This window comes from Photinus pyralis, unplaced genomic scaffold (genome assembly GCF_008802855.1).
Source record: "Photinus pyralis isolate 1611_PpyrPB1 unplaced genomic scaffold, Ppyr1.3 Ppyr1.4_LG7, whole genome shotgun sequence".
Classification (NCBI taxonomy): Eukaryota; Metazoa; Arthropoda; class Insecta; order Coleoptera; family Lampyridae; genus Photinus; species Photinus pyralis.
Window position 1 is genome coordinate 42,139,366 of NW_022170738.1, and position 9,895 is coordinate 42,149,260.

General features: G+C 36.6%; 1 long non-coding RNA gene across 1 annotated transcript; it reads left to right on the forward strand.

The window, feature by feature from the left end:
- Positions 1-3,429: 3,429 nt before the first annotated feature.
- Positions 3,430-3,816, forward strand: LOC116175691. Its single transcript, XR_004146341.1, has 3 exons — positions 3,430-3,521; positions 3,620-3,717; positions 3,775-3,816. It is a non-coding gene; the product is annotated as an uncharacterized LOC116175691 (long non-coding RNA).
- Positions 3,817-9,895: the final 6,079 nt, after the last annotated feature.

Consider the following 9,895-nt stretch of genomic DNA (forward strand, 5'->3'; position numbering starts at 1 on the left):
AATAATTATCGTTATCAAAGTAGCAGGAAATCGTTTCGATCTTAAAGAATATATTTTAGTGAATCAAGCGGCGTTTCTTTTGATAAATTTTATTACTAAAACCGCAAGTGGCAGAACTAAATCAGGTAGCTGATTGACGACGATTGCACTCCCAAATAATAAAAAATTATACCAATTAATACAAAATGAGAATTATACCGAAAGTCAATAAATGAAATTTAATTGACGTTTTTGATGAACCACAGTATTTTACAAATCTTGACGATGTGTTTAGGTAGGTGAGACAAATCGCGTAGTCTTTGATGGTTTTACCGTTGCCTTGTTCTATGACAGGCTTCTTCGGATATAATTTAGTTGTCGGTTGTTAAAAGCTTTTAGCTAACACTTTTATTCTATCGATTACATTTTTTATTTAAAACGTTGAAATCGTTATTTTAAAACATTGTGTAGTTACAAGAATGAGGGAGAAATTTTGTGAAATTTATAGTGATATCATTGAACTCGTACATAACTGTTTAATGAAACAATACATATTATACTTGTATATATTTTAAAAGTAAAGAGCTGCTGAGTGCTGAGGTTTTCCAAATTATTGTGGGGCAACTGTGCACTATGTATTTTTTTTTTTTTTTTTTTTTTTTTTTTTATTTTTTTTCTTAGGAGGGGAAATGCATTTACGCACAAAGTGTGGGGCTCCCCCGAATATTGGGTATACCCACTAAAACCCCTCCTTAGGCGTCAGCTGCTGAGGCTATTGGCCTTTATTACGAGGTAAGTTAAAAATATTAGACTTTATTAAGGAGTCCTATTTCTTTAAAAAAGATTAGCGTATTTCTACACTTTTCACTTGTTAAGTTTGCCTCTACTGTTGCACAAATGTCAAGTCGCCTTCTTTGTTGTTCGTAGCGTGGGCACTGACACATTATGTGTTCTAACCACAGATCCACTTCACAGTTTTCACACTGGGGTCGGTTAGAGTTAGAAAGTAAATATTCATGTGTGATAGCAGTGTATCCCAGTCGCAATCTGTATATCCTCACCAGGTCAATTCTTGCCGCACTTATTAAAAACATTGGTGCTAAATTCGGTTTAACCTTTCTCAGAGCAGTTTCTGAGTTTGCCCATTGTCTTTCCCAGTACTCCCACATTCTCCGTTTCACAAGGGTCTGGCGTGCTGTCTTTGACAGATGCAAGACCTCCCGGTCTGACAAATCAAGTTCTGCTATCGCTTCCCTTGCCCTGATGCCCAAAGGTCTGCACCTATCAAGACGCCCCCTTCTTACATTTTCAACAAATTCCTGGTGGTTCGGATGTTCCCTATTTATCAGAATTTTGTAGAAATAGTTAACCATCAGCTGCTTACGGCGAAAAGGAAGTGGTAGTATATTAGCCTCAACGTGTAGGGAATTAGTAGGGCTAGTTCGGAAAGCACCTAGGGCGTACCGTATGGCAAGATTTTGAATTCTATCTAGTTTGCCTAACGTTGTATCACAGCATGTAGAATACGCGTACGACCCGTAGTCATTTCGTGACAATATCAGGGCTTTATATACGTCAAGAAGAGTTTTGGGGTTTGCTCCCCATTTGTGGTGTGCAAGCACCCGTAGTGTATTTAGTGACTTTCTACATGTTGTGATCAATCGTTCCAAGTGACTTGACCATCTCAGTTCGCTATCGAAAGTCATTCCCAAAAACCTGACTTCCGATGTTACGTTGATAGGTCGACCGTTCAAGGACAGTACAGGCCCATAATGGAGTTTACGGAGCCTGCAGAAGTGCACGCAATTCGTTTTCTCGTCCGATAGGATAAAACCTACCGCATTTGCATTCTCAGACACAAGGTTAACAGATCTCTGTAGTTTTCGTACAATTTCACCAATTGTCTTTCCGCTGCAGCATACCATAAGGTCGTCGACATATAAACATCGGTTGACCTGTTCCATATGCCCTATGGCTATTTCATTAATTGCAATGGCGAACAGAGAACAACTCAATGTTGATCCTTGTGGGACACCATTTTCTAGCACATACTCGTCTGAACAAACATCACCAATCCTAACGATGAATTTTCGGTTATCCATAAAGGATTGCACAAATTTCGGTAGGTTCCCTTGTAGTCCATATTTGAACATTTTTTCCAGGATTCCGTGCCTCCAAGTCATGTCGTATGCACCCGATATATCGAAAAATACTGCCACCAGATGTTCCCTGGCATCGAAACCTTTAATATTTTATTACTCAACCAAACTAGATGGTCAGTAGTTGACCGGCCTTTTCGGAACCCCGCTTGGTACGATGCCAATATCCCGTTTCCTTCCAGAACCTCCTGGAGCCTCTCGTTAACCATACGTTCTAGCAGTTTTCCTACACAGGAGGTCAGACTTATTGGTCGATAGTGTTTTGCAAGCATCCGGTCTTTACCCGGTTTTAAGATAGGAACAATTATGGATTTTCTCCATTCTGTAGTACACTTTTGCCAGCAAGAGTTGTAATAATTTAAAAGACTTTCTTTCGTTTCAGGATTCAGGTGTCGAAGCATTTCGTTATGTATATTATCATATCCAGGTGCACAAGATTTGGTCTTTCGGAGGGCAGCTTCCAGTTCTTCTAGTGAAAACGGTAAGTTATAATCAAACCTTTCGTCTGTGTCAAAGCTAGGCAACTCTCTCTCCTTTTCAGACTTTATTTGTCGGAAAGTGTCAGTGTAATTTGACGAGCTACTGACTCTATAGAATTGCTCTGCTAGGATATTTGATATTTCTGGCAGGTTACTAGTTACCGAACCGTCTAGTCTTCTGATAAATGTTGGATAGCTTTGACAGGTTTTTCCAGATATTGCTCCTATTTTTTTCCAGACTTCACTAGATGCAGTGGATGGGTTAATAGTTGTTACATATTGTTGCCAGGATCTTCTCTGTGCCTCGAGAATTGCTCTACGGCATTCTGCTCTGCGCTTCTTAAATTCAATAAGATTATCGATCGTGGCATTACGTCGAAAGCTATTCAAGGCCCTCTTTTTAATAGATATCTTTTCTTTTATTTCCGATGTCCACCATGCGACCATCTTGGTCACCACCCTTGGTTTCGATTTTGGTATACTACCGACTGTGGCATTTAATATTGCCGCAGTTAGAGTCTCAAGATTTAGTTCGTTCTCATTTGGAGGTATTAACTGCTCAGAAAAGCGTTTCCAATTGGCCTGACGGATTTTGAACTTTTCTGTGGATCTAACCACTGGATTTTCACCTCGAACTGTGATGATAATAGGGAAATGGTCACTGTTGAATAGATCACTTGCTACTTCCCATTTCAGGATCCTGTGAATGATCGGCGAGCATATTGATAAGTCAATCGTGTCAAACGTTCCCGACCTTACGTTAAAGAATGTTGCCGAGTCATCGTTTAATATGATAAGGTGTTTATCTTCAATCAAATTTAACAGCTCTTTACCGCGAGCATCACTCGAGTTTGAACCCCAGACGGTGTTATGGGAATTAAAATCACCAACAAGAACGAATGGGGTTTGTAGTTGATTAATTATTTTGTTTATTTCGCCAACATTGTAATTTGTGTTCGGAAGATAGATGTTACAGACGGTAAAACCTCCACTAATTTCTAGTTTTATTGCCACGACTTGATAGTTTGTATCGATTCTGATTCTTTTATATGGTATGTCTTGGCGGATCGCGAACGCTACACCTCCACACGCTCTTTCCGGTGAGTCAAAATCTTTTCTTACCAAGTTATAGCCTTTAATTGTATGTTTACTTCTAGGTTTTAAATGTGTTTCCTGAAGAGCGATGCACACCGGACTATGCTCTTGAATGAGTAACCTCAATTCATTTTGGTTATGTGCTAAACCCCGACAGTTCCACTGTATGATTTTGAGTTTGAATTTTGTTTTAGGTTTGTGCGATCAGCATAGGTGTATGCTCTTAAAGATAAGATTAATAGAGAAAACAGTGGAATAAATAACATTAATATGTAACAAATCACAGTGTATAAGGGACGACTACAAACAGAGTAATAATTAATTTTTGAACACAACAGACACAAATAGTTTACTTCGTAACAATTCCACCTTACAATACATTTGTACATTTCGGATTTATAGATGTTTAAAACTTTTAACAGATTAAAATGCTCTAAATATAAATAAATAAAACTTATATAAGTTAAAAGACACATACAAGAAATAGGGATATCACAGATTTGGTAACTCAATACAAATTGTAGGTAGATTATCACAGTAAATATATCACGCGTGGATGTCAACACTAGAGAGAGATTTTCCTAGGTTTCCCCTTTGGCCATCCTTTTTTCTTCTTTTGTTGAAGATATTGTTTTCTCTCTATATCTAACGCTTCTTCGTCTAATATTGGTGAAGATGGGGTTGAACTATCCTCATCTCGCTTCCTCTTATCAACAGGATCCGCGGTTGTCAAATGGGAGTGCTGAGAAAGGTTTTCAATCCTCCCAGGTTTCGATCGGCTACTTGTTTCTCCTTCAGCACTTCCATGCGGTAATTCTATTGGAGACGGAGATACGTTTGGTTTCGGCATCGATTGTTTTACATATTCAACTAAGGTGGAGGTAAGTTCTTTGATTTCGTCTTTAACTATTTTTCTAATTTCAGATACCAAGTTGGGTTGCGTATCAGTGGTTAAGCGTGTAGTAACATTTGAGTACGAAACATTTGAAGTAACAGCGGTTCCAAGCATTCGTTTTGCCTCCGGATAAGATACCTTACGGGTAACTTTTATCTCTTGAATTTGTAGCTCTCTTTTATATACTTCACATGTTCTTGAGTTTGCAGGATGAGTACCGTTGCAATTGAGGCATACGACTGGATCGTCACATGGAGAACCCGGATGTAAGGATTTTCCACAGACACTATGTAATTGGTGAACAAATGCAAAATTTGTTTAAATTTTTACATGGCCGACATGACATCAAGTCAAGTATTCCCAGTTACCTAATTGCATAACATAATATAACAGAATATTATTTTTTTTATTTTAATATAATTTTTAATTCCTAAAAAAATATGATTACTGAAGTTTAACTGGAACAGTCCCCTTCAAATTTGATCGACTTGCTTACCAGTGGGATTTTCATACTTAATTAGACTGCTCAACTAACTGCCTGGAATTAATCCTATACAAACACTAACTATAATAATAATTGACGCGAAAACAAGTAATAAATCACAATTAGTGAATCATTATTTTTATTTATCAATAAAATTCACTAATTAAATAGTGAAACATTCATCAATACTAATTAACTACTTTGACAGTAGCTGACAGTAGTACGTACGACTATAAATTGTTTGCTGATGATGACAGCCTTGCTGTTGAAACGCGTGTATATAAGTACGTATCAAAAGGTTCATACTCGTTTTCGATACCTTTCGCTTGTCTTATCATTATTATGTCTATGTCACTACCAACCACCATGCAGCTCTTGGGCTAACATTGCCAAAAACTGTCTACCTCAACTTATTTTGGAAAAGTGTCAATCACCTTATGCTTATGTAAAGTAAATCGTTTTTGTTTCATAAAGCATGAAATTTACCTAATAGAGTTCAAGAATTCCAATGCAATTCCATTACCAAGAGGAAAATATTTCACTAAGAAACGTTTGCTTTAGGTGTACTTTACATAAACATAGTTTTACAACTAAATATGACCACTGAAAATTCGACATTGTATGTAGGAAAAAATAACAATTTTAAAAGGCATTTCAAATTATACAGGAGTTATAAAAAAATGTCATATAAAATCTATATATCTGGAATAATTTGAAATCTACAGGGTCGCTCACAAATTTGTGGAGTTTGTTTAAATGAAACACCCTGTATATTATTACATTTTTATTTTGGTTATCGACTCAATGTTAAAATTTTTTATTATGTAACCAGATATTATACCTACATTGGCGTTTTAAATAATAACAAGAACAGTTATTAAACAATGGGAGTAATGGGACAAGTTAAACGAATCTGGAAAGAAAGTGGTTTTGATGTTAGCACAAAATGACAACGTACACCTAGAACTAATAAAAGCAAAAAAGGCAGCAAGGGAAGCAGGTTTACCAACATCGTCTGTTATGATAACTAAACTAACTGTACCAGATGTTCTAAACAGAATAAAAAACGTTATGAAAGAAAAATGGCAAAATCAGTGGTCTACAGTGGAAACACAGTTGAAAATAATACAACCTGACCTTTTTTTGGGGCATAGTAAGAGCGAAAACCTGAAACGCAAAGATCAAGTTATAATAACACGGTTACGTATTGGCCACACGAAACCAACACACAGTCACCTCCTACGCGGACAAACACATAGACGTTGTGCGCAATGTGGAGCGGAAATAACTGTCAAGCATATTATGCAAGAATGCCAAAGGTTAGGAATCTACAGGAAACAGCACAATATCACAGATATGCTTATATTAAAAAATGCTAACAATTACCAAAATATTATAAAATTCCTGAGAGATACAAACCTATACAAAGAAATATAGTGTGAAATGTACTAAATATTAGTAAACATTATAAATAAAATAATACTTACAAACTTAGTGGTGGTGAGCCAATTACCTGCGTTGTAGACGCCGCCTCCGCTCGATTAATAGAAAACCTAAAAAAAAAAAATAACGGATAACAATGCGATATTCGAACATAGTTGTATTTACCTGAGCAACAAATAAGGCACGACCATTGTTACTAATTAATAATAATCAATAGTTAATAAATTAAATATACAAAAAAGGATATTCTGAGAGACTTATTGATTTTTATTATTGTTTCTTTCTTTCGTATTTTTTAAAGGATATTGTAGGTTATAGTAAATGTTTAATGCATTGCATCTGTGTTATTAGTTAAGTGGGAGTAGATTTATTATCCAAAATTTTATTTTCTTTCAAAAATGTGCAAGATACAGGGTGTTGTTTTGTTTGATACATCGATACATTGCATTTCTGATTGCAATTGTGGTTTAATTTGGCATCTTATACATATAAGCTTTCCAAAGACTAAAACTAGGTTTGTCGTTTTGGAACTTTTGATTATTATAACCCTCCCGTAGAAAACACCTTTTTTTCAAGTGCCTCGTCAAAATACTTTAATACTAAAAAATTCTAAAAAATTAAGGACCCAGACAAACATGTCCAGACCGACACTAAGGTTGCAGATTTAGAAATATGGTGTTTTAGCGAAATAATAAATACATTCCCATTCCCCACTTGTGATATTTCGTGATTTTTTCGAACCCCCTCCCCTTTCGAGCGTCACGTGATGGAAATGGACCACCCCTAACTATTAAAGATTTTTGAAAAAAATTGCTGCATGGTACTTTTACCAACGGCATACCGAAACCAACTAGCAAAGTCACAAAGTCATATCGTATAAATCTACTCGGTTACAGCTTACTTTTTACACACACGGTCCCCTTTGATAGACAGTCACAACAATATATAAAACCTTTCAAACGATATATCACAAGTCCATACTTGCCCACACGCACATTCTCACGTTGAAGAATGCCAGTTTATAATTTTACGTGTGTCAGGGTTTTCTATAAACACGTACAGTAACCGAGTTAATTAATTTATTGCTTAAAGCAAATTTTTAATGTGGGGCTCCCTATTTGCCTACCATAGGTTTCGTTTAGATACGAATATCGTTGTGTAAACGACGTTATTTCGATTGAAACACCTAAAATTATGACGGGACACCCTCTATATGAGAAGCATTTCAATTTAATAGAGTACATCGGGGGGAGGGGGTTGGGTATTTACGAAGAAATCGGATTTATGGTTCAGTGGTAGAGCGTTGGACTATAAATCCGGAGGTCGGGTGTTCGAACTTGGGTTGAGGTGAATTTTTCATCTGTGGCAGAGATGGGAATTACCTTAGACCAGTTTCGAGCATTCTGCCGGCTACTCTGAATGACGTTTTTCTGCAGTTTTCCTAATTCGTAAGGTAAATACCGGAGTGGTATAGAACAACTTAAGACCTTCTGCAGAAACACCTCTAAAAAGCATTATGCGGGCCAAAATCAAATAAAAATTGGTTTAAATAATTCATTTGAAATTGTATTTCTGTAGTACAAAAATAAGAAAAATAAAGTGCGTCAGCATTGCATACTAAATGGCCCGTGACTTGAATATACGACAACAGAAGAAGGCATATATTATTTAGAAGTTAATAAAAAAAATTCAAAGCTAATGAAAATCGTGGAAAGGAAAAGGTTAAATATCCAAGTGGGGTGTGAGGGTTTAGGACAGGTATCTTGGAACCGAAGCAATGGAGGAATGAAAAACATGGCAGAAATGGATTAAGAGTCGCTTAGGCAGAGAAAGATACGTATTAGTAAAATGGAGTTTAGTTTAAAAAAACTTAGTCAAGTGTTTGGCGCAGAGTGTTACATGACTGTGAAACGTGGACATTTAGTAAAAGGGAGAAGAAAAGAATCTTGTGAAAATGTGGATGTAAAAGATGGTCAAGCAGAGATAGGAATGAAAGTGTTGTCCAGAATCAGTCTAAGACAAAAACGCCCGGGTAAATTACCCCCGGACAAAAACCCATATCCATTGACTCCCCGACAAAAGCCCCCCCCCCCGGGATTAAGTGAGGATTGTTTGTTGAGAGAGGTGTTAGAGGAAAGTGTGAAGGGGGATCCCAAGTGTGGAAGACGAAGAATGACAATGATTAGCTAGTTTAAGGGAAGAGAAGGAGACGCCAAGGACCTGCGCGAGTCTAGCACCATTGATGGTGAAGATTTAACCATCAAATGGAATATAAAGCAATTAAATGATTTGTGGAATAAATCCAGCGGAAACAATTGTGTGTGATCGACATTTTTTAGTTGATTTTGACCTATAAAATCAAAAAAAATCACAGCCGTCACGATCTGATGCGCTCAAACAGTGTAGCCAAGGGACTGAGAGTGCAGTTTTTGCCAGAAAGGAAGTTGAGCGCAACAAGCAAAACGGTGGCACCTACACCATTTGATGCCAGAGAAGGCTATTTTAATGTTCAGGAACAGGTTTTCAGGTTTCTTAATTTTGTCATTCCTGCAACGACCTGAAAATTAAACATTCTGTGTTTGTTAAGTAAGAGGCACATAATATATCTTCTTAGACAGATTCAAACAACCCATTAGTATGGGCAAATCGGGTTTAATTTTTAATTCGCCCGTCACAAACTTCCCGAAAATTTGACAATTTGCGTTTTACCATTGAAGACAATTCTTGAAGATAACGAACATGTTTACTGCTATCTCGGCAATAAAGTTTCCATATTGATCAGAGAAAATATTTTTTTACAACCTCCGACAATAATGATCAAGCAAGAACGTTAGTTTAAAAATATAAAGTAGGCGTTAAAGATACAGCTTCAAGAGCGATTAATTTTAAATTAATCTAAGGATTATTTGATTACAAATTATGATAACAAGTGAAAAAATTGTCGTAAATTTCCTATAAACGCCGACGATTCAGGTAGTTAGAATTTGTTAATCGCCTGAAATAGAAGACGTTTCACAAATCAAAGAAGTTATAGTGACTGGAAGCAAAACCTTTGACATCTTTGATGACGGTCACGATAAAAGTAATGGTGAAAATATGGTAATTGGTCAAAAACGATAACGTGTCGTCCTATCATTGTCAACAAGTCTATAAAACAATGGGCATTTTAATAATAAAAAAGGTCAGCGGAAATCGACGTTGTTTATTAAGCATAGAAGAAAATTCATTATGCACCAATTAGGTCACCCCCTAACGGCGCGAGGTGGATACAACATTTGCATTTCGGTAACGACGCACGTAAAAATCTGTAATTCATGAACTGGCCGAAAAAATTATACACAAGTCTTTATTGGACATCAGA